Consider the following 22910-nt stretch of genomic DNA (forward strand, 5'->3'; position numbering starts at 1 on the left):
TCCTTAACTGGAGAGCTGCTTATTGATATTTATGTCTTATCAGCACAGAGGTTCATTAAGCATTGGTAAATGACATGTTTTCATATCTGCTGACACTAGAAATGCAATATGATCAATTGCAAATTGACTTTAGTGCAGCAATAGAGTGCATTTAACACACATCAGTGGATCATTTGTACAAACAGAGCTGAGTTTTTATGGCTGTTTATGTCTCTCTAATATTCAAGTATAAATTCTCCCAAGTCAAGCAATTCTTAGTAAAAGAAGCCTTTCCTTATGAGGAAAGGCTGAGAGAGCTGGGTCTCTTTAGTTTGGAGAAAAGGAGACTGAGGGGTGACCTCATCAATGTTTACAAATACGTAAAGGGTGAGTGTCAAGAAGATGGAGTTAAGCTTTTTTTAGTGATGACCAGTGATAGGACAAGGAGTAATGGATACAAATTGGAGCATAGGAGGTTTAAGGTGAATATCAGAAAAAAATTTTTTACTGTGAGAGTGACAGAGCACTGGAACAGGCTGCCCAGAGAGGTTGTGGAGTCTCCTTCTCTGGAGACATTCAAAACCTGCCTGGACGCCTTCCTGTGTGATGTACTCTAGATGACCCTGCTCTGGTGGGGGGGTTGGACTAGATGATCTTTTGAGGTCCCTTCCAACTCCTATGATTCTATGAAACAAAATGCAAAACTCAGTCCAACAAGTGATGGTGTGTCCTAGGCCAACTCTTGGCAGAGGCAGTTTTGGATGGCAGGTTGTTGAAGGTGATGAAACAGCCCTGATTGCCTCACCTCTGTCAGGAGGCAGAGATGGACTGAGGCATCTCTTGCAGGCATTTTCTCACCCTCCTTGTGCTGCACCTGAGGCAGCTCTCCAGGGCTCTGCCCTGCTTGGTGGCTTACCAGCACCACCCTTTCCCTGCCTGGTCCTCATCCATCAGGAGGGTAGCAGTGAATCATGCCTGCAGACCAGACTGTTCCAGAGATGGCTTTGCATTCTGGTAAGCCCCAGAAGCTGAACTCAGAGCCACCTCCGTGGCCAGGTTAATGACAGAGGGTCAAGAGCTTCCAGTCTCTCAAATGTACGTGGTCTACTGCTCTGCTGCTCACTCTTCTGGTAAATGAGCCAAGTTCATTCTAAATTGGGTCCAAAGTGCTGTTTTCTGCTAGTTTCTTACTGCAGCATCAGTTCCTGAGGAAGCTGCAAGCAGGCTTTAATGGTTGATGGTAAACTGATGGTCAGCCCTGGGGAAGGGGACGCTGGGGTTGGAGGGCAGGGCTCTGAAACCTGCCCTGCTGCATGCAGAGACAGGGTATCCATTCCCATAGCACTGTCAGGCACTGGGAATCTCCTGAGGTGTGGGGGCTTGGGGTGGTCATCATCCATACCTGTGCTCTGATCTCCTCTCCAGCATAAGCTCTGACCCTGTGCCAAAGGCAGCAGAACAGCGGCTGTGTCCTCACACAGTGTCTCATGCCCAAAGCTGTGTGCATGGGTAGGAGTTTTGCTCGTTGTCCCTCACTGTTCCCCATCTTGTTTCATTCCACCCAAAATTTATAGGAGCTATTGCTGTTTTGTATCTCTGAGACTGCTCTCTCCTTTCAACCAATGTGGTCAGGGTGGAGCAGGTCATCTTCACAGACACCTCTGCACCCCTTTCTGCAGAAATATGTCTCAGTAGCAGAGGTAAGATTGTAACTCTACAGATCCAGGTAGATTCTATGATACAGGATTGCCATCAGAGCTAGGAAAAGCATATATTTATCTTAAAAAAAAAATAAAATATTTTTAAGCAAAGGTCTTCTTTAGAAAACACCATCAGGTTTCAATTTAACAAAACACTGTAAAACAAAAGAAAGCCATGAGGGCATGAAAGTAGGTGATAGCCCCAGGTACACCCAGTGCTAATTTACTATGCCAGGGCATATCTCCTGTAGAGTTAGATTATTATTTTTCTTTACTGCCCTCTTACATATTGTTGCATATATGAGATTCCTCACCAGTAACTGAGAAAAAGTGGAGAGGATTTACTTTCATTAAATCCATTATTTTATGTACTGGAAGGAAAACAATAATGGCTTGTATTGAAATCTCTTTAGGAAGAAAGTAAGATCTTGACATTGTTTTAATGAGGCATCTTCGGTAACTTACAATCTATACGTAAGTGGAAACAGCTTTAAACTCATGTGAAGTATCATGGCTCTTAGCTTATGCTTTTCTTCTGTTGGAATATTTGCAATATGCTCTTGTCTTTATATCATAGAATCATAGAATGGTTAAGGTTGGAAGGGATCTTAAAGATCATTTTATTCCAACCTCCCTTTTATGAGCAGGGACATCTTGCTCAAGACCAGGTTGAAACAAAGCTCATTCAACCTGGCCTTGAACACTTCCAGGGAGGGGGCTTCCACAGCCTCCCTGGGCAACCTATTCCAGCACCTTACTACCCTAATGGTGAAGAATTTCTTCCCAATATCTAACCTAAATCTACCCTCTTTCAGTTTTAAACTATTACCCGTTGTCCTATCACTACCCTTTCTGGTGAAAAGCCCCCGGCTTTCGTCTAGCCCCTTCAGGTACTGGAAGGCTGCTATCAGGTCTCCCTAGAACCTTCTCTTCTCTAGACTGAAGAGCCTCAACTCTCTCAGCCTGTCTTCATAGCAGAGCTGCTCCAGCCCTTTGATCATCTTCGTGGCCCTTCTCTGGACCCTCTCCAACAGCTCCATGTCTTTCCTGTGCTGAGGGCACCAGAACTGTACACAGTACACCAGGTACAGTCTCACTAGAGCAGAGTAGAGGGGCAGAATCACCTCCCTGGCCCTGCTGGCCACACTTCTTTAGATGCAGCCCAGGATGAAGTTGGCTCTCTGGGCTGTGAGCACACACTGGCAGCTCATATCAAGCTTCTCATCTACTATCACCCCCAAGTCCTTCTCCTCAGGACTGCTCATGTTCCATTCTCTCCCGGTCTGTGTTATATACTTGTTAACTTTTTTGTTTTGCCTTACAAAAATGAAATTCAGATTTTCTCTGTATAGAAATAACAAGAGCTTCCAATCTTACCTCTTTGGTTATTGACCTTCCTGAAGAGAACTTTCATGCTGATTACCATTATTTCTGATTATAAAAACTGCCTAATTATAATTATTCTCACGAATATCCACAATCTCATTTGCTTATGTGCAGCTGAACTGCTGGTTGTGTCTGTTTGCTCTCTGTGGATCAAACCATGTGAAACAGCATTGTTTCAGCACCGTTATAACAGAATGCTAAATTACTATTATGGCTCCCTAACAACATAGCTTTGACATAAGATTCCAATATCCTTATTTTATTACAGAGCAATAATCCTAATTTAGCATTCTGCTATTCACAGCACTGAGCTGATATTGATGGACTTATTAGGAGTACAGCTGTGGAGTACATGAGGAGGTAGAGTTCGACAGGTGAAGGCAAATTTCAATCCAAGTTTAAGACTGTAAGCTGGAGCTGGTGGCAGAGCCAGTGATTTCAACATTGGTTATCAACATGCTGATTGTCCCCAAACCTTTTTCGCAACTCCATCATTTTTTAGCACAGTGCAAGGCCAGATTCTGCCCTGGGGAAATTGTGTCTGAACAAAGTATATTTTAAAAAAGATGGAAAAAAATCCCTGTACCCACTGGTTACAAAATTGGAATTTTTGTTTAAGGAAAACAATGACTGACATGTAGAAGATTAGAAAGGTGAAGAAAAGGGGGCTGTCTAGGGACATTTGAATATCTACACAAAAAGTGGTAGGATTCTACTTGACTCTTGACAATTTAACCAAACACAAGTAAGTATGAGCAACATTTGGAAGGAAAACAGGAAGAAAGAACAACTGCCCTATGTGTTTTCAGGACACACGTACATTCCTTCTAGCATTCACCAGGAGGGACAGTATGTAAAAGTATGGTGTGCACTGAGCTAGTAATAACCAAATAATTTGAGATCATGGGGGATTCTTACAATTTTCCTTTCATTTCTTAAAATCAATTAGAAAGTAATTTTATTTCAAGAATAAAGTTGCTTGAAAGATCAGGAAAATGGCTAAGCAGAAAATGTATAGATAAATAGCTCTGGATGATGATGCCCACTAACAATAAAATGCAAGAAAACAAGATCCCAGAGCTCTTTAAACTGATCTCTTATAATCTGCCAGAGACCTGCTCAAGCCAGATGTTCTCAAAGGACTGCAGGCTCCATTTCTGCTGTTCTTGCTGTCCAAATAGCAGAGCCTCTGCCAGGCTGTAAGATAAGGAGATCCCTTTCCTTCTGGTTGCCTCTAGAGCTGGGGCAGAGCTGTGGGGGATTTGCAGATGGAGGAAACCACCGCTGAGATCCTCTGCAGAAACCATAACAGTCCCGATATGGTGTGGGGGCAGAGATCTGTCATTCCCTGGCTTGGCGAGTGTGTTTGGAGGCTGGTGCCCATCCCAGAGCTGTATCCAGGCTGTCGGCAGAGCTGCTTGCCCAGCCAGAGGTGCAGGATGACACGGAGCAGGAGGCACAGGAGGCTGCAAGTCCCACTCTGCACGGCTCCTCTGGTTTTGGCAGACATCAATCTTAAGTTTCAAAGTTGCACATAGCTGCAAGGATAAGGAAAAAAATTGATGAGAATTTCATTAAGGAGGATAGATTTATTGACTGTCTAGACTAAAATTAGTTTTGTATTCACACTTCAAAAGTTTTAATTAAAGTTTACACTCATACATCTAGCCATTCCCTGGTTAGTTTTATGAAAACATTAACCTTGACATTTTGAAAACTTTTTTCCTTTCATTTAGTCTCTCATTTAAAGTTGTTTTCATTGTCTATTGTTTAGTGATTCCCTTGGCCCACTTACAAAACCCAAGCCCTTTGAAGAGCGATAGCTCAGCACATGGTGGCTGCTCCCAGCACAGTGTTTAATTCTCAGTTCAAGCCAAGGGGTGGAGCTCTACCTCTGAGATACTGCACCAGCCTGACAACAGATTTTGCAGGAAGTGATGCAAAATTTGCCGTTGCGCTTGCACAATGTACTGGTGACATCAACATGCTGGTGCCTTCACAGCTTGTAGGGCCCAGGGATCAGCAGAGGATGTGGAGTGCCCCCTCACATTGCTGCCTAGGGCAAGCTGCTCCTGTTGTCCCTCCTGTCATCACGTACACACACAAGTCCCATACCTTCCTGCAGTGCAGGAAGGTGCTCTAGCTCCTGCAGAGGAGGTCCTAAGCAGTTCCTAGTAGCTTCTGCTCTGTGCAGCATGCAAGGATGCTCTGACAATTCCACATGCTGACATGAAAAATCCCAGTTCAGCTGTATTAGAGAAATGCCCCAGATCACCTAAGAACTGCTCCATCTCTCTAAAGATATTTAGGCAAAAATGAATGCAAGCTGTATAGGTTTGTAGTGCTGCAGGTGGGTACTGTGAAAGTCATGATAGAATCTTTCCATGGCTCACACTGCTTCAATACTTCTTGAAAGTCCAAGTCTTTCAGTTTTACTGATGTATTTCTTCTCAAGTGTTTTTCTCGGCAAAGCTGCTGTGTTTATTAATTCACTGGATATCACAAAGTGCTGAGGAAGGGCATTTGGGTGTCAACAGCAGCACTTTGATAGACAAGCAGGGAGAGAGGGAAGTTGTAAACATTTCCAGGGAGACAGGGGAACTCATCAGCTCTGAAACTGAAGAGCCCTCACCTCCGCATCCTTACCTTATGACTGCATTGTGTTGAGGAATTGCCATTCTAGTCCCACCGACTGAATGGAAGAAGCTGGCCTTTCAGTTTTGCCAGAAAAGGGGAAAATGAAGGGTCTTGGTGTTGTGTGAAAAAGCAGAGAAAAAGACTAAGCTGATGTGGGAGGCTGGAAATATTGCTGGTAGGAGCTGCCAGAGGACAGAAATGGCTGCAGAGAAGCTAGGAATGTCGATAGTGCATTTGTGGCCATCTAGGACCAACCTTTCCTATAAAAGCTGCCTGCATGTCCTGCTTCTCTTTCAATTATTGGCCAGTACATTGATGACTGGAAAAATCAAGCGCATCCTCCTGTCCCAATTTTGGGAGGTCAAGCTGAGAGCACAGAGTTGCCTGCTCTTAGCAAAGATAACTTTCTAACTTAAGTGTGAATCAGAAGCTTAAAAGAAGAGTGATGTTTTATGAAGTAAAACATAACCAAAAATATGCAAGATTCTGTGTCATGTAAGGCTGAGGAGAAAAGGTTGAGACTGCATTTTTAATCTTGTTTGGGAATCCAGATCCCCAAGACAGTCAATGTACATCTTTGTGAGCCTGAGGAAGCACTGGGGAGAGTTTGTGACCCTGTGTCACTGCTTCTCTCTTAGAGATAGTGACATGTTTGTAGCAAGAACATGGCTGCTGCTCCTGGGGTGGGGAGAGGCAGTAGAACCAGAGGAACCAAACAAATTCAACTTTTATAAACTTTCTTTCCTTAATAGTGAATACATCTCTCTCTTTACATAAAGTAAGCAGCTGAGGATTAACTAACCAATAACAAATGTAGGATTTTCATATTGGCATTAGGGTTTAGAGAAATCTGATTAAGGAAGTACGGGGCTTGAGATAAAATAGACATGACAATTAAATTGATAATTAGGGAGACATCCTTGGGAATCCCCAAATGGAAATCCTCATTGGTTTCTTCTGGCACTGAGAGAGAAAAACACAGGTCAACACACTCACAAGCACTGTGTTAGGGAAAAAAGTAAGTTCTGGTCAGGTGATAATCCCAAATCAAAAGGAGTTAGGAAGAAGGAGAAATGTCTAAGGTTGTTTATAACTGAATTTCAAAAGCATGGATGTTATTCCCTGAGGACACAGTTATATTGATAATTTCAACAATTAAATTTAAAGGGAAAAAATCCCAATCAATCCAGAAGAACAGGATACACTAAGGTATCAATCAATTATTCATTCTGCCATGCAAAGAAAAGGACTGTCCTTAAGGATCCTGATTAATTCTGCAGCATCTTGAGGTAATGACCTGTGTCAGAAATGTGACTTTCTCTTTAAATTAAAATATTTTTAATACCTCCAAAGGTTAGTGGTACTAATTTACTACTAACACTGTATTTTTTTGTTATCAGATTTTTAATATTATATAAATCTGATCTGTTTTCTCATGTTAGTTTCCTTTTCTCATTTCATTTACATTACATTCAAAATTTGGCTTGATGAGCCATCATTTCAACACAAGTGACCCCCATTGATAAGAATATTTATTTTGTTTTAAAGGACCTGGCCTGGCCTTTGAGTTTCCAGTATCTGATTCCCATCCCTGACACAAACTTTATATATAGATCTTGAACAGAGGCCTTAATTTTTTCTGTCTCATTTGCCTCTTTGTAAAAGCTGACTTTTGGGCAGAGAGTTCCTGACCTTCATCCTCCTAATAACTGGAATCCTTTTTCTAGTTTCCAGGATGGATTTGTTTGTGGTAAGCTTGCATCCAGTATCTTGGTGTCAATATCTATTAACTTAAATAGTTCTTTTCCTGTCCTGGTACTTAGTTCTTGGATAACTGACAGACTGCAGTTGTCTCCTTTTTCATTTTGTGTTTTACTGTGAAAGAAAACTTTTCTAGCCTTCTGTAATGAAAATAAGGCTCCTCTGCTCACCTCTGTAAGCTGCTCCATGCCTCTGTCAGATGGCATTTCTGTAGTGTTTTGTATACAAACTTTGAACAATACATTTTACAGAAATGCTTGTCCCCTCAAAAATACAGGAATCTTTCTGAGCCCATTCATTCATAAAAATACATCAGGCACAGAGACATGTACTTCTGGTACCCCAAGACCATGGCTGTCACTCTGTCCTCCACCAACACACAAGGAAGGTCCAGCTGAAAAGACAACATTTCCTGGGGAAAAGCCTGTCAGAGTAAAATACAAACCAAATGAAATGGCAATGAAAAAAATAAACCAAACCCCCAAAAAAACCAAACAAAAAAGAAAAAGGATGTTGCTGTATGGCTATGTTTTAAGAAGAATGTTAAGCAAGAAAATGCATGAGGCCACTCTGTGGGTTGGGCACAGGGCACCCTGACTGCATTACTCTCCCCTGGATCTCCATGCCCTCGGCCCCTGTTCACCCGTCTATGCTCGGTCCTCTCTTAGCTTCTGGCTGCAAGAAAAGCACCTAGTAGAGGCAAAACTAGCCAAACCTGGGGCCCTGCAGCCAGCTGGAACACTCCTTCATGGCATCCTGGCTGTTGCAAGGTCAAGCATGAAAGGAGGTAGCTGCAACCAAAGAGGAGGCAGGATGGAGGTTCAGCTGATGTAAAGTGCTGTACTTCTGCTCAAGGCAGCTGTGCTGACTGGTGGTGCTCTGTCATCAGGGGAAACTACAGGTAATGTATTTGAAGACAGTTAATGGGGCAGCCTATAGTAGTTCTGGTCTGGAGCAAAAAACATTTTCTCTAGTTCTTGGGAGACAGGGGTGGCCCAACTTGCTGTGATGTGGAGCTGGGATAAAGGGATAAACATTTAACTGGCAATGGCTTCTATTTACACAATATAACAGGTGTGAGTGACTGCATGTAGTCTTCCCTTATGTAAAATTGTTCCATTAGAAGATACTCTGAGTGACCACTGCTTCTTAGTTACTCTTTTTTTAAGCCTTTTTCACACTTACTGTTCTTGAACTGATTTGTTTTAGACTTTAAGTAGTAAGTATTATTCTTCCATATTGAAGCGTTTGGGTTTGTTCCTACTCATTTCTAGTGCCAGCATCACAGTCAAAAGGGAGTTCCCAATGAAGATTTGTCTGTGCAGCTAAGCAAACAGATTGTGGAGAAAGCTCTGAACAAAACAGGTCAGTGTTGTTTTGTTCTCCTGACTTAGAAGGTAAATTCTTTGTGGAAAGAATACAAAGTTAAAATTTTTGTTTGTGTGTTTTTATGGCTTATTTGTGGAAAAGGCTGTCTAGAAATGAGGTTTTCCTAAAATTGGCTAGACACAAGCTGGATCCAAAGGCTCTTAAGCTGGAAAATACAATGTGCATGAGATGAGGCTCTGGCATATCTTGTTTCTGGTTTCGTCCTAACTTTGCATGTAAAGTGTAGTCCCAAACTGGCTGCTCATGGTTATCTCTCTTTCAACATGCCTCTGTGCATCTCATTTCTGTTAGAGCAATTCTCTTTTGGACTGTGTATGTTTCTTGGAGTGGCTTGAGTATTTTGCAGTATCATGTACTAACCATTTCCAAGGTACTGTGAATAGGTCATTTTTTCAGGAGAGCTTGCTGAATTGGGGTTTTGTACCTAGAAAGGTTGATGTACACTCTAAGAGATTTCTGCTCCTGTTTCAGACTCAGTGATGTCTTTCCTTGATCTATATAGTCATCTGGCAAAAGCAATGTTGAAAATATGCATGGCTCAAGGTTCTGCATGGTTTAATATAAAGAACCAAGATATTTTTTGTGTATGCATGGTTGTTCAGTATGTTTCTTATTAGGGTTTGATCCAAAAGGCTCCCATGGGGTTTGGACCAGACCTAGTGGTGTGTTAGGACAAACCATGTTCTGACCCATTAGAGTTCATGGAATTAACTTAGGAAAGGTTTTAATGTTTTACACAGCTTAAAAGTCTCTGGTTTAAAAACCTTTGCTTCTATGGAGTATGAAGTTGGAGTTGCCTATTTGGTTTTTTTAGGAGTGCTTATTTTAGTGTTAGTCTCACTCCTCATCATATTGCTCTTCAGTATTTGGGGAGATACATCTTTGTGTTAACCTTAAATAAAAAAAAACAAGCCACCCCCAAACAGAGGATACTATTTTTCTAGTCTACCATAGACGAAGTTCCTGGGTATTTGCACTCCTAAGTATGTAATACCAGCATACAGCATCACAGGATGAACCTTTCTGACCATAGCTAGAACAAAACAGTACTTTGCCCTTGAATAAGAGAACTACTGTTTTGTGCCAGTTGCTGGGTTCTCTTTTCAGGCCATCAGTTGTTTCTTTTTCCAATAAAAGAATAAGGGTCAGAAAATGCTGATTCTAAATTGCAGTTGTGAATACAAACACATCAACTTCATTATGTGACTCCCTCTTCTGCAGAAACCTCTCTTCATAAAGTCAAAATTGAGGGCAAAATCTCTCAGGCAAGAGCAACTAGTCTTGGCCCATTGTTCAGCTTTTTCCAGGCCAAGCAATTTTTTTGCTACTGAATTATTTATTAGGAGGAGAATCAGCTTTAATCATCAGAGGAGCATTAGAATCCAAGAGGACTTTGATTACATATTTAAAGTGTTTACTAGTGTGCATGAGCATGTTCATTTAAATCCTTTAGAGAATGAGCTTTTCATTACAAATTCAAATGAGGTTTACCCTCACTGTTTTTTAACTTTCCAGACTGAAAAATTATTTTCTTGGCTTTTTGTTCTGCCCTGAGTATGTGGCCTTTTGTTTTGTGCTCAAGGAATCAAAAGTGAGAGGTTTTCCACGGTACAAGTTTTTCTTATGTGAACATGGTATATGTGAGTGATATTTTTTGTTCCTAATTTATCCATCTTAGAGCACGGGAAAAAATCCCACTGAGGCAAAGCTCTTCCTGTTGAAGACTACAGTGTAGTGGCTGCAGCATTTTTGGAATATTATCCTATTATGCTTGAGGAGCATTTAATAGCATGATGCTGGATGTCTTGCTCATTAAATCTCTCTCATAGCTGTTCCACTCCTGGTGCAATCAAAACTAAACTGCTCTAATGCTTCCTCATAGCTATTAACATTTCAAAAACTTATGCTTTAAACAGTTCCTTCACCTTTCTTCAAGATTTTCAGAATCTCCTTTTTGGATTACTTCTCAGAAGCAAAGACAAATATTTATTAAGATTTCTTGGAAAACTGAAGGCAGGATTTATTAATAGTGAAAATTCATTAGTGATGCTGTTGTTCTCAATTGATAAGCAGTTTTATGCCTACTTATGTTTTGGTTTTTACTTTTTTTTTTTTTTTCCAAGATGGCATAGATTGCAGCTGCACACTGTCAAAAACCCTTCCCTGGCACCTGAACTGGCAGGAGTCTGAATCCTTTGTGTTCAGACTTAAAAGCTGAACCTCCGGACCTGTGCCTATAAAGTCAGCTCTGCTTGTATCATCTAAGGCAAAACAATTTCTTGTTTATGTTGTCTGCTCTTTATATGTTTCATTCCCAAGCCTACTTGATTGTCCAAAACTGACTTACCTTTTGAGGGCTAGCATCTTTGTGCCAATGCCTCACAAAAGTATCACTATCCCCTGTGTCCTGGCATTGATTTCCCTCTGTCCCAGAACAGCAGAGCAGTCCATGATCCAGCACTTCCACGGGTCTGTGATATGATTCAGATTGGGGGTATTATGATTATGCTGGGGTCACAATAGATGGGTTTTTTTATTGCTGGGGTGGTGGGCAGAGTTGCACTTAGAGGAAAACTTCTAGGTCCCTTTCAGAGCTTTTCTGAACTGCTAACCTTCATTTCACATTCTTAAGATGCATCTGAATGAAACGTGTGGCCTAAGGGATGGTTTTAGACATAAAGGGGTGCAAACACAGCCCTTGTTGATGGTTAGTCTTAAAGACTGCTTTTCTGGACTGTGTGGCTCAGGGTTTACCACAGTATGGTAGAGATTAAGGAATTCATGTGAAACATCCTCTGTGTTACAGAATATTGCGATCCTCAAACATACTGATATGAAATCCTTTATTTTGCCATCAGCTATCCTATGTATATGATAATGTTTTAATACAGCTGCTTTACAATAAGTAAATCCCAGATAAAACTCAATATTCTGAATTCAAAACGTTCTAAATCAGTGCTCCTAAAACCCCTGTCTCCCAGTCCTCCACCAGTAGTGTGATCAGAGCAGGCTGCCCCTTCCTATACCCTGCAAACAATGAGCACAGACCTGATCCTCCTGAAATTCACCTGTCTCTTCTGGAAGAAAAAAATGCAGCACAGTGAGTGGTTGTATTACAGGGGCATAAGCCAAACCCTGGTCTTTTTTTCTGCTTTTTCCTCCACAAATAATAGCAAATGCCTTATTTTTCCAAACTTACCTACAAAATACACTTCCCTGTAGCAGGAAGCACAGAATCCCTCTACAAAGCAGAGACTGCAAACCATAACCTGTCTGGTTTTCATTAAAGATACACCTTAAACTGAACCTTTTCTGTTCTGGATTAGCTGGAATTATGTACTTGGTGACTACAGTTGTTAAAACAACCCACAATGCAGCAACTGGAGTTCACTGCACTTCACTGTCTAGCTTGTGGTGGGAAATTACTTGTTGAAATGAAATGTTCTCTTATGCCCCCAGTTGGGTAATGGTTACGGGTAAAAACACAGTTAGTTTATGTGAGAAAGACCTTGTTAGAGTAGCTGAACTTTCAATAAAGAAAGTGATGTGAGGTTTGTTACCTGTACGGGGTACTTGTATTCCAGGTCCTTGTTCTGTCCTGATGGAACCACAAACTTTTTTTTTTTTTTTAGAAAAAAAGCAGACAAAACCAACAAACAACAACCCCAAACATCTGAGAGCCACAGTGTTCACTTGTTGGAACCCAAAGGTCTCTGTGTTCCTTCTCTGCTTCAGCAAGTGGATAAGACATCCCTTTGTAATTATTTCTGAAATTGCAAAGAGCCAAAGTCTTTGTCTCTCATTACTGTCCAAACCCGTTGTGGCCTCTTTTCTCACTTTATCTATATTTCATTAGAATTTTAGAGAAAATACAGCTTTGCAGTTGTAGTAAAAATCCTGGAGTAGTTCCTGAACCTTCCCATGAAACTCCGCTGCTCCTTGTTGGGAAGCAGTTCTTTCCAAACTGCTGCAGTAAGTCTTTCTTCCCTAGGCAAGTAAATACCTCTCAAAACGCTTTCATGCCGAATGTGCCTGAAACTACAAAGACTTAAGTTCAATTCTTAGCGACAAGAAATTCCCTGCCTCTGTTATGCTCCTCACAGCCCTGCCAGGCCTGCCTCATTGGCAAGTCAAATGGGTGCCCTGAGCCCAGCGAGGTCCTCCCGCCCACGCCAGCCAGAGGCTTCGAGGAGCGGGCGCCGTGGAACTGCTGTCTCCGCTTCTGGAGTTGACATCAAACAAGTGATTACCATATAAATGAGATAAGGTCTTAGATAATTGCGGACGGAAAGTAAAACTGAACTGGACTGCCTGTGGCTGGAAATTTTAAGTATACCTTTCTATCTTCATTTTAAATTTTATTCTTTTTAATATCTATACTTTTTGCCTTCCACTCATTACCCTACCCGATAAATGTTATAAAGAGCCCTTATGGTTTCCATCAGGCTACCAGTTGTGAGTCAAATTTTTTAGATCTTGAAATTTCCTGGTTTCCTTGCTTCTCCTCTGCTGGTTATTATGAAACCTTTATGCAAAGGTAATGAAATCGCTTTGGGGAAAATATGAATGTCAATCACTTGAACCAAAATAATCCAGTGCAGTCACTTTATTCCATTTTCTTTAGAAAAGGCACAGAAATTTAGCTGATTTCTTCATTGTTCCTGCCTGGCCATGGCAGAAGGTGGGTGGCTGAGTTAAGAAGATACTTCTGTTATCTATGTTAGTATCTTTCTTTTCTGTTCCCAGGCATCTGTGTTACATCTGCTGGCTCTGCTGCACTAAGTACATTCTTGCTGAAGGTCAGAACACAGCTACTGGCAGCGGGGTAGCTCACCAAAGCTGGGGCCCTGCTGCTAGAGGCAACTGCCATTCCTTTTGTAAAAGTGTCTTTACCTTAAAGTTACCCACTGAAGATTCTTCCTCCCACTTCCCCAGCTGTGAATTTGTTACAGAATCTGTCTTCTTGGATGTTTTGAAGACTTCTTATTTCTAGTCTTATGTTCATGGGCAGTCTATAACCCTTTGAGTAAATCAGGTAGATGACACAAACCGTAGTTAGAAAAATGCTTTTGTACTACAGATGTAACAAAAATCTATGCATTGAAAAAATGCATATAATAAATAAAAAGATTAAAGCTCAGTCTGAATGCCAGTCCATTCCTGGGATATAATATAAAACTTTTACAAAAGAATGCCTGAGCAGAGTCCCTCTTTAAACATTATTTTTCTAAGTTTCTAAAACCATTGTCCAGTACTACTGCTAATGCTGGCTATTCCATTTCACAATGTCCTTCAGTTTGATGTCTTGTCTGCAGCAGGGGAATTACTGAGGGGATCATTTACTTTTTTGTGACTTGGCAGAACAACTAGATGGTCACTAAGCCCGAGAAGAAAAGATAACCCTACAGTCTGATTACTGAAGATAGCTACAGTATTACAATCTTTAATATAAATAGATCCTGAAACCTGAAGGAGGAGTTTTTTGAAAGACAGGTCAGATGTTTCAAAGAAAACTGGCTCCATGTGAAGAATAAGGAATATGTTTCTTTGGAACACAAGGAAGACTAAAACACAGCTCTCTCAACATGGGAGTCATCCTGTGGATGTGATGGTGTACAGAGGATATTGAAACACAGACCAAGAGAACATCATATGGCGTCAGTAGAAACATCAAACAATAGGGACAGAGTGGAAGAACAGTGAAGGCCAAGATTAATATTTCAGCAGTCTATTTAAAACTGTGTTATTACAGTGCTTGAGGCATTACATTTGCTGGGCTGACTAGGGTGGAAAATCAGCTTATTTTAAACATTATGCAGTCTTGGAGAACTTGCAGAAGTTTTCAACCAAGCTGATGCATTATGCATATAAATTGAACATAAGAAAAGTGTAAATCCTAAATGTAATAAAAATTGCTAGAGGAGTAGAAATACTTGAAGTTTAAAAATAAAATATGAGAAGCATCCCAGGAATCAAGTAAAGAAAGAGCAGTGAAGACAAAGGAAATTTTACAAATAAGAGCATGTGGGAATTTCACCACAAGATTACTCAAGGATATTTAGGATGCTCTTTTCCCACTGGTTAATCTGCAAGGTGAAAGTTAAATCATGACTTAAAGAAAGCCAGAGTTGGTGGCTTGGTCATTCCAGTCCACGCTGTTATCAGTAAACAGCAAAGTATATATTGTGGAACATGAATACTAATACCCTCTGCACAGAATTGCCTGCTGTGGAGGTGTGAACTAGAGTCCGTCAAGCATCCCAGCAGAAACTGCTTTCCCATCTTCCCTGTTCCCAATGTTGGAGAATATAGGAGATGCAGCTATTAAAATGCACACTGACTGGTCTTCTTAAAAAGCTTATTTATACTACAATGAGGGCTGGAACAGAGATATGGTTGTGTTCATTAAACATAGGAAACAAATGCTGTTAGACACAACCTCTTGCTGTTGTTGCAAACTGGTTCTTAGTGCTAAACAAAAAGGAGTTAGCTGTGAACCAAAGCATGAGTAGCTGTCTGTAAGCACTGAGTGCAGCCAGGAAGGATTAAACAGCCTCTGCCTATAGGAACCGCTGTTGTCCTAGCATCTGTGGCAGACACTTTCTCTGACAGTGTAGTGGTGATGCCTGGAGCCCCTCGCATCTGCACGAGGACACTGTGGTGGCAGCAGGCAGAGCCTCTGATAGGTGTCCCCCACAAAGGCAGCTACTGCCATTATTTTGCCAGTTCCCAAGTTGTACTGGCAGCCAAAGCCTGAGCCTTCGGTTGGAACTGAATCAGAGTAGCTGTTGTCTGGGTTCTGTGTGTATGGGCAGGCTTGCTCAAGGAGAGCTGGAAAAAAAGTCATAGTCCCACTTGTGCTGTACTATAATGAGGTCTCTTCAGGTTTTCCAATTGCCACATCTGCTCCTCTGCTGGCCAAGATGGCCCATATGATACCATCTCAGCTAAGTTATACTTCCTTACAGTCAGCAGTTGCTTAATATAGCCCTAGAGTCATATCCTACCTTTAATTTTTGAGCACAGTACAGCTTCCTTGCATTTAATTCTCTGATGCAGGATTTTTTTTCAGGGTGTGAACCTCTTTTGAATCCTCCTTATGAAATTCTTCAAAGCTTTTTTATAATCTTTTTTTCTTTCTTTATCGGGGAACTTTGTTTCACAAATTTGTTAAAATCTGATTGTGGAACAAAGCATTAGCAGTCATGACCACTGTACTGCTGAAGTCTTTGTAGCCTAATTAAAAGCAAGCTCTAACTGGAGCTCTAGCATGTCCTTTTTGCCCATGTACAGAAGCGCCCATGGTTTTAGTACATTGGATCTGGGTTCCTGACCCTATTCTGTGTGGTTTATTGTGCAACATTGAATACTTTCTGAGCTATCTACCTTCACTTCAACGTGTGAAGGCAGGAAATCACCCAGGATATTTTATCCCTTGTCTATGAACTACTTTGCCTCAAAGTGTTGATAGTTTTAAAAAGGAGGTTTGAGTAGAACTTATGATAAAGTGGCAAATGTTTTGTCAGAGGCTGCAGGGCTAGACTGTTCCAAGTCCTAAATGTTATCTATAGCAAGGGACAAACGCATACCACTTATGCTTACAGTAGGATTAAATCTAGAACAAATGCACTGAAATTAAATAATGTAAAAATAATGAAATGATCGTCATTCCTAAAATTCTCAAAATATATCTGATGTTTATCTTGTGATGCTGTATTTTTCAAATAACAAAAAGCTGATGGAATATTTGGGTCATGAAAGACTACTTTAAAAGTGCTAGGCAACTATAACTTTATGTATCAATAAATACTTAGGCTTTTAAGAGACTTTGAGAGCTATTGTTGGCTATGAAAACCTCAGTTGCTGTCTGGAAGAACAATGATTCAGTAAAATGTGCAACATAAACCCCTCAGAGTAATAATCAACCACACAAAAACCGTTAATGTTGTAATTGTTTAAAAGGTACCTTCAAACTTGAAGCTGAGACCACATAGTTAGAATAATGACTGAAGATGTGAGAAATTTATGCTGGGTTCTCTGCTTGCTTGTGGATTTTCTATGTGACCTGAGATCTGTCTCTGTGTAGCTTGGCTCCCTGACTGCTGGCTTAGGTGTCCAAATGAACTGCATGCTTTTTACTTCACCCTTGCAAGAGGTTAAAAGTATTAGCTTCAATTAAAGACATCAGGCTTTATGTAGTTTTTATTTTGCATGTGTGACAGGTGAAGAGAGTGCATGCAGGTTCACTGGCAAATGGGACCTTGTCAAGTCTCGGTAGCTCAACTGGATCCCAAAACAGGGACAATGTTCCTTTCCCACTTCGTACTGCAGAGCTCTTGTGTTCCGTGATGGAAGCCATATTATACTAGAGACAAATGTTCTTGGATAAAGGTTTATATTCCTATTGAAATAGTATGTAGTCATGCAAAATATTTTCCAGTTTGAGTTCATCTTGCTATTAGTCACTGCTCTGTGCCATTCACTGGCTTTCTGCATGTGGCCCTGTCTCCCTGAGTGGAGGCAAAACATGCTGCTGTGGAGGCTGGGGAAGCTCTCTGTCAGCTCACGTCTTTGCAGGGGTGGTGTTCCCCCTGAACCTCCAGTGCTTGCATGCTGCTGGTCATATCACACATGGAACAAAGCCACAGTTGCCAGGAGATTACTGAAGAGAAACTGCCTTGAAAGAGTGAGGGATTAAATTATGTGCACACGTGCAAAAGGTGCTGGGAAAAAATACTGCCTCTGACAGAGATGTAATTGGGTTTGGTCAGAGGAAAGGCCTTCCAACAACTCAAATAACCTGTTCTCTTACCTTGCCATGGCTTATTCACCAACTGGCAAAGATGGATTGAACCTTTTACTATTTTATTTCTCTAGCCATCATAGTATCATAGAACAGTTTCAGTTGGAAGGGACCTCTTAATATCAACTAATTCCAACTCCTCTGCATGGGCAGGGACACCTCCCACTAGACCAGGTTGCTCAAAGCCCCATCCAACCTGGCCTTGAACACTTCCAGGGATGGGGCCTCCACAACTTCCCTGGGCAATCTCTTCCGTTGTTTCACCACCCTCACACTATAGAATTTCCGCTAAAAGTCTAACCTAAATCTACCCTCTTCTAGTTTTGATCCATTACCCCTTGTCCTCTCCCTACACGCCCTTGTAAAAAGTCCCTCTCCAGCTTCCCTCTAGGCCCCCTTCAGGTACTGGAAGGCCGCTATAAGATAGCTAGAAAAAAAAACAAACCTATTTTTCCCAACGTTTTCCCCAAACAGTTATTGCCACTAAAATGCCCATGGAAATTTTAATAACTAAAAATACCATGGGAGTTCTTTTATATATTTTATAATTTAATGTGTAGTCAATGGCAAGCAGCTAAGCAGATTCTCTTGCACAGGAACAATGTGGACAAAAGCAAGTGTATAATCTCCATATTAGGACCCTGCGGATGTAGATTAAGTCTATGTTTCTCCTTGCACTTTTTTGTGTATTCTCAACTCATTGTCACTTAAAGCTCAACTGACAAAAATGCACATCTTGGCCCTGAGAAACATAAGCAGTAATGTACTGGACTGCCATCAAAAGAAATGATAATTGAAAGATTTCTGCTGATAACCTCTGCTGAGACAGACATGGCAATGGTAAGAAGGCTTCCACCAGTTGTTCAGGCATCCTGTGAATGTTTGTTGCCCCTCAGGTTAGCAGATTTTAGTATTGTCTCTTGTCCTTGAGGACAGAGCTCAGGCAAAACTGATGACCTCAGCAATGGCAATTTTCTTGATCTCTCATTGTATCTGGACAGACGAGTAAAATAGGAGGTTGCTCTAGAGTTGCCTAGTAGAAGGATACTTTCCTTGGGCTTCTTCCAGTCCAGTAGACATGAGACCTGATGCAATGGAAAGATCCAGGCAATTGGCATTAAGGCAGGCCCTTTCCTCACCAGAGCTTTTGTGGTCCTGTCTGTTGTCATGGGGACACCACTTACTTCCTTTTGATATATTTTTGGGCAATAAGCTTTAGTTGGTTTACATTTAAACCACACTGTTTACAAAGCTGTTTTCACTTGCTCTGATCTCTGCCTAAGGCATTATTTATTTTTCCATAATACAGGCTCTGGGCAAAAACTATCTATGATTGTGACTCAAAATCTGGAGACTAAACAATTACTTCAGTAAAGATTTCAGTGTGACGTATGACACACTGCAAATTGCCCAGCATATATAATGCTTTTAAATGAAGTGATGAGATCCTTTTATGCTTAGAATCAACAAATGCTGCAGACTAAACCATGTTTATCTCAGCTAACTAAATAGGCACTGAAAACTGAGTCTCATGGTTGGCTACTTGACTTACCAAAGTAAATACATATAATACCACATGTTCTGAAAATGTCAGAGTAAAATCCTGCTGCTGTTTTTCCAGAGTATCTCTAAAATCTGTTTGTTCTTCCTTGCATAACTCTGGGCTTGCTTCCTTTCTTTTCTCATTAAAATTTTCTTCATGTCATAGTGTTAGGAACCTTATCCCATTTACTAAATTAATGCAAAAACTTCTACTTCTTCCATATTTTCCACCTCTTAAGTGAAGTGGAGATGCTGCTCCAAGATGAGCTCTGACATGTTACAGATTTAAAAAACCCCAACAAAACAACACTAAATGACTACTTTCTGTTTTGGCTTAGGACATAACTAATACCAATGCAAAGATGTCTGTATGTGGACAAGCCCTAGAAGGAGATGGGACATCTCTCTGCTAGGATACAGCAGAGGACCAGTGAGATACCAAGATCTTGGATTCAGCCATATCCTTGTCTCCTTGGCGTGTACGTTTAATCCTCTTTCATTATTTTCTTTTTAACTCCCTCATTTTTTGAACCCAATGCTTTTATACCAATCCAGAGTTCCTAAAGCTTATTTTGGGTTATGTTTTATGCAAATGTTCCCCTGCCTCCATACAGTTCCTCGTCTTCTTGTTTTACAGTTGATCTTTGCAGGTTTCAGAAGTTAAAATGAGTCCTTGGACTCATTCCCATTTTTTAGCAAAGTCATCCTCCTGTGAAGAGTAAACACTTATAGAAGTCAAGATTAACTAGTGTTGTCTATTCCACTGTAAGAAAACTCCAACCCTAATAAATTAAAGTGAAGCAAATACTATAAATAATTTATGTGATACACTTCATTGTTTTATTAGTGGTTTTAGTAGGGAGATAGTACATATATCATTAGGGAATATATTGAGAACCATAATTCAGGTTGGAAGGGACCTGCAGATGTCACCCACTCGAACCTTCCCTTCAGAACAGGTCTAACTAGATCAGGCTGCCCAAGGCTCTGTCAGGTCACCATCCTCAATGCAGTGAAGCCCATGGATTGCTCCAGAACATCTGGGACACTCAAGGTCTGATGGAGAGTTACCTGTGACTGTTTGCATTAATGGCATGAAAGATGCCCGAATGCATTCCTATGTAGATAGAGGGATAAAACACAGATAAATATAGAAAAGGCAATACTGTAGTTTGTTCTTGGAGGAAAAGACAAGACTAAACCCTGAACAAATGAAAAAAGTGGGGATGGAAAGCAGTGCTGAGCTGGCAGAATGTGAAAGCGAACTCCATAGGTTGCAAATCTTTGCCAAGGAATTTCATATCCTTCCCAGAAAACTTACCTCTAAGACACTACTGTGAGCTGTGGGCATTTATTCTAGAGAGAAGCCACAGTGCTTCTAATGTGTTTTGTTGCATGTGGTGTGCATCTCCTGTGGTGTGATGTAATGGAAGATGGCATGCAGTGTTATAAATAGAATGATGAGATCTTGCAAAAACCTGCCTGGCAGGCACACTCACTGCCTCTCCTTTTGAAAGGCTTTCTGAGCTCACCACTGTGCTTCCTTCTTTTGCCAAAAGGTACCTTACACTCCAGAACCCTCCTGCTGAGGTTCCCAGGGATTGGTTGGGATAGAATGAGTTTTTCCCCCAGATTCCTTTTGCTTTCAAGCAGCACAGCAAAGACTTCATGGAGGTAGTGTCTTGCTGCTCTCAGTTCCTGCCTCTCCTTTCATCTGTGTCTATCCATTTCTAATTTGCTTGGTGCTGTGGGCAAGATGCTGATTTTAGTAACTTTGTGTAATTACTCTGAAGTCACTGTGGTTAATGCATGTGTTCAGTATAGCTCCATTCAGTCTTATGTTAATGTTATTCTTTTTTTTCAGCCCTGCCAGTAAATTCAGTCTCTGTGACCTTAACAGCAATGCTAGTCTTAGGTTAATATATTCAAACAATATTTTAAAATAGGCAATGGAGTCAGAGTTACCAACATGACAACATGAGAGCAATTCTCTGGGCTTTCTGGCAGTGATGCTAGACTGAAGTTTTGTGCTCCCCATATTGCTCTGTGCTCTCTGGGAGAGTGCTAGGTTACTATATTTATAGCTATCAGTTAAGAATCCTGCTTTACCAGCATTTATTTCTAGAACTGTTTGGGTTTCCAGGCAGGCTTCTCCTCTTACTGAGTGCCTAACCAAGAATAGTTCCTTCTGGATGCAGCTTGTATAAGAGTTGGAGGTCATATCAATTGCCTGCTAATAGGCATTAGTCTAAAACATCAGCTGTAAAACTGGACCTATCAGAACTCCCTCCCTTTGTCCAGTGTGACAAAATATGCAGAAAGATTCTTATATTTTTTTCCCTTGTAATTTTTTGTTGTTGTTTTGTTTTGTTTTCCCTTCACTTACAGACTAAATGTATATATTTCTGAAACTGTGTTGAAAGAAACATTAATGAACAACCCAGGGATTTACCTGAGCTGGCTCAAATAATTCGATGTATCTGTGAAGATACTGTACCATATATGTCTGACACCTTCATATGGTGTCACTCCCTGTTGCAAGCTTGTTCCTTCTGTTGAATAAAAACCAAAAGATTTTCAACTAACGTCTCCCAAAGTCTTAAATGAATTTGAGACACCAGCTGGCAAGTCCATACAAGAAGACAGCAGTTTGGTGGCATTCACTCTCCTTTGGTTAAGCCACACATGAAAAGCTTGCCAGCAGAAGTGACAGATATTTTACAGGGGAGAGGTAGCATCAAACTTCACATAGTTCCTGAAGGGTGAGGAGAAGCAGTCAAATGTAGCAGACAAATAATTGGTTTGTTTAATCACTTCCCACTCATAGTCCATACATAAGAAGACATTAACCAGGGAAAATGTTAGCACATGAATGCTGCATTGAGGTGAAACTCTGCACATTGTGTCTGGCCCAGTAATTTAGGCAAAACCAAAACAGATTCAGCCTCCAGCAGCAGAGCTCTTGTTAAATTTCACAACTCAGGAAACATTTGAAATGCTAGTTTTACTTACAAATTAAAAGCACATTTATATGCATGATTGGATGCATATGAGGGGATAGATTTTAGGAAAGTGTATTTTTATTTTATTATTAATCTTCCCAGCTATGCTGAAACACAATCCTTTATTAAACTTGCGTTGTGTCGACCTGCCTCTAGTTTTGACCGTCTCAGGTCTCTATTTGGATTTGTTGTATGGAGTGTTATTTTTTTTCTGGTTACTTTAAGGGCTGTTCTTTACATCTATATTTCTTCTCCTCTCTTACCTATCTTCTTCCAGCTGCAAGGAGTCACTTCTGCCTTCAGTACAGAAAAGCAGTCAGACTAAGTAATGAGAGCCAATGTTACTCTTCATCACAGAACATTTTTTTTTCCAGTCCTAAACATGTACTTCTCATCAAAACAAATGGATTTTGTGTGGGCTGCAATCCAAAGCCTATACAACAAATTCTGGACTTCTGCAGCTATGTAGTCAGGAATTAAGATAACTACAGAGCCCTCTGATACGGCTTGAAAAACTACTATACAGAAAAGACATGAAACATTTTTGGTGTCAAATTTCCTTCATTTAAAATGTAAATACATTATAAAGAATGGAAGTAGTGGAAGAAACTGCAGTTGTGTAAAAAAACCTTAAAAACCGTTATTCACTGTTGTGATTTGTGTCATTGCTGATGGATAAGCATGAAGGGGAGGCTAAATGAACTAAGTGGA

The 22910-nt window shown here is 40.8% G+C and overlaps 1 long non-coding RNA gene across 2 annotated transcripts in view; it reads left to right on the forward strand.

Annotated features, from left to right (window-relative positions):
* The window catches only part of LOC127385823 (uncharacterized), a 155687-nt gene that overhangs the window by 15480 nt on the left and 117297 nt on the right, over nucleotides 1-22910 (forward strand). The window contains exon 1 of one of the 2 annotated variants that reach the window (XR_007889761.1): nucleotides 19656-19676. The exons of the other annotated variant lie outside the window; for it this stretch is intronic. This is a non-coding gene — a long non-coding RNA (uncharacterized LOC127385823). Of the gene's footprint in view, nucleotides 1-19655; nucleotides 19677-22910 lie in introns of those variants that run through there. 2 annotated transcript variants of the gene reach the window in all.

Source organism: Apus apus, chromosome 5 (assembly GCF_020740795.1).
Source record: "Apus apus isolate bApuApu2 chromosome 5, bApuApu2.pri.cur, whole genome shotgun sequence".
In the NCBI taxonomy this organism is placed as follows: Eukaryota; Metazoa; Chordata; class Aves; order Apodiformes; family Apodidae; genus Apus; species Apus apus.